At 40.4% G+C, this 2,846-nt stretch overlaps 1 long non-coding RNA gene across 1 annotated transcript; it reads right to left on the bottom strand.

The window, feature by feature from the left end:
* Positions 1-698: 698 nt before the first annotated feature.
* LOC112169654 lies at positions 699-2,179 on the bottom strand. Its single transcript, XR_002924790.1, has 3 exons — positions 1,844-2,179; positions 1,161-1,250; positions 699-742 (listed from the first exon to the last, which is right to left on the bottom strand). It is a non-coding gene; the product is annotated as an uncharacterized LOC112169654 (long non-coding RNA).
* Between the last annotated feature and the right edge of the window lie 667 nt (positions 2,180-2,846).

Genomic DNA, 2,846 nt, shown 5'->3' with positions numbered 1-2,846 from the left:
GCATTCCGAATGGCACCAATGAACATCTTCATCACACTCAACCCATCATTGACAATCAAGTTCAGAATATGGGCTACACACCTCATTTGCAAATGCTTCCCTTCATGCAAAACTGCATTAGGGACACCCCAATCACCCATCCTCCTACTCAACTCCTTCAATGCAACATCATTTGACGAAGCATTATCAACGGTGACCGTGAGAATCTTCTCTATACCCCATTCCAACAAACAATCCTCCAATAGCTTAGCTATAGCCTCTCCCTTATGACTAGGAATCACACAAAAATTTAAAATTCTCTTATGCAACACCCAATTATCATCAATAAAATGTGCAGTGAGGACCATATAATTAATGTTTTGAATAGAAGTCCAAGTATCGGTTGTAAGAGACAACCTATATCTACTCAATTGATCCATCAATTTTTCCTTTTCCCCCAAATAAAGCTGAAGGACATCCTTTGCTATTGTCTTACGGGAAGGAATTCTCCAATAAGGAAGAGCTCTACCCATAAAACGCCTAAACCCCTCTCCCTCAAAAACAGTGACTAGTCTAGCTATTACAACATGACATCTTAAAACTGAAAAGATATCGAATTATGAAAACAGGATCATCAACAGCAACATATATGAAATATTTGCTGGATATAGTGAAAAGATCGAAGTACAACTCATTAACAAATATATTAACATCAACAGCAACATATATGAAATATTTGCACTACCAAAGTAACTGTGACAAACTGATCGAAAACCAACAGACATGGTGATAAGTGGGAGAAGATCAAAGAACACAGAAATGTTTATGTTCTAAGTTTAGTTCAGTGAGGAAGGGAGGTTAAGGTTGCAGTGACTTGCAGAACACACAAGAAGTACAACTCATTAACAAATATATTAACATCAGTTTTTTACTTCCACACATATTAACCCTTATGTTTTTTAAGTATAAACATAAACAGAATAAGAGGAACTGGTCACAGGTTCAAGAAAATGCAAAAGGGTCATGGTTATTTGTTATTGGAGTTGTCATAGATTCGAAGTACCATTGCAAATCAAAGTACCTGAAACCAAGACCGCACCAGAAAAACAAATAACCATAACCAATAGCACTACATAGTTGATAGTTACAGAAAAACAAACTGCAGAGATTTAGATTGGTACCTGAGATGAAGAAGTTGATTTCGGATTAGCACCGGAACTAGTAGCAGCAGATTTTGATTGCCTCTTCATAATGTTTGCTACTGATCACTCCTACTCAAATTCAAGGAGTTGCAAACTGCAATTAGCTTACTGCATATATAAACAGTAATATATAGTCTAGTATAAAAATTGCAAAATCACATCAGAACATCACTATAGAACATGAATAAGAGTATGAAACTATGAAAAATCACATCAGAACATCACAGAGAAGAAAACAGACAACACATTTTCTTTATCCTCCATTCAACTCATGATTAACAGCCTAACTGATAGAGTAATTCTGTGGCTACCAAGAGAAAATAGAATAGAATAGTTCTGCAAACCCAGCAAAGCACTTTCTTTAAACATGATGGAAAAAACCAACAAAATGGGAGCTTAAAACAGACAACACATGTAACATGGAAGCTGATGATACTGAACAATTACACCACCGAATGACAAAGTACAAGAACTCATGTACACACAACACAGTCCTATCTGCTTCCAAAGGTTTCGAGCTGCAACTATGGATGCTAAAACCATGGACTACATATAACTTAAACGAGGCAGATCAGCAAATCGACTCATGATTAACAGCCTAACTGCATGATGTTGAAAACCCAAATTTTGAAAACCCAAACCGAGTGTCCCAGTCACCTTACCGGCGTAAAGAATCGGATGAGGGGACCGGAGGTGGAGGACCGGAGGTGGCTTGCTCGCTTGTTGCTGTGGAGGAGAACGATGGGTGTTAGTCGGTCTGAGAGACAGGTCGTTAGTCGCCGAGTCGGTCTGAGAGAGAGAGGTCGCCGATCTGAGAGAGAGGTCGCCGATCTGAGAGAGAGAGGTCGCCGATCTGAGAGAGTTAGAGGGTGGGTTGACTGGGTTAGAGTGCGAGCCTGAGGAGACTGAGAGTGCGAGCCGGAGACAGAGATCGCTAACGAGACTGAGGAGCGACCGAGCGACGGAGCGAGAGGTTAGGCGGAATAGGCGAGAGTGTGAGACTGCGAGGGACCGAGGGTTAGGCGGAATAGGCGAGAGTGCAAGACCGAGAGGATTAGGTTTAGGACTTTAGGGTAAGTTAAACCCTATTCAAAAACGACGACGTTTTGAGGTTGCGGTGCGGTTTTTGCGGTGCGGTTTGCGGTTCGGTTTGCGGTTCGGTTTTTCGGTTCGGTTCGGTTTCTTCAGTGGCAAAACCGAAAACCGAACCGAACAGATTCGGTGCGGTGCGGTTTTTTCCAGTTCGGTGCGGTTTTTTTCGGTGCGGTTTTTTTCGGCTGCGGTTCGGGTTTCGGTGCGGTTTTTTTCGGTTTTCGGTTTCGCGAACCCACCCCTACTTAAAATGCAGTGATTCTTTGAAACTAAGAAATTAACCCTATCTTCAATAGTTATATATTTTTTACTGTCTAAACCATACTTTAAATAGAGGCTAAAAACTACAGCGAATGGCTATAGGTAAGTTTGATGAGGACATTGGCTAGACTTTAGTCAAGAAATTAATTTATGGTCCTCCAAGTTAAATTCACTGAATACAAGGAATATTCATATTTAATTCCCCAAAACCCACCTCTTTTGGTCAATATAACTATTTTCTAGCCATGCCACTATTTTCTTTGCTCTAATTTTTAGGGTTTCTCAATATGTCCTAGGTTGATTTTGTTTCTT

This window comes from Rosa chinensis, chromosome 6, assembly GCF_002994745.2.
Source record: "Rosa chinensis cultivar Old Blush chromosome 6, RchiOBHm-V2, whole genome shotgun sequence".
In the NCBI taxonomy this organism is placed as follows: Eukaryota; Viridiplantae; Streptophyta; class Magnoliopsida; order Rosales; family Rosaceae; genus Rosa; species Rosa chinensis.
The sequence above is the reverse complement of the archived record's forward strand: the minus strand, read 5'-3'. Positions and strand labels throughout refer to the sequence as shown.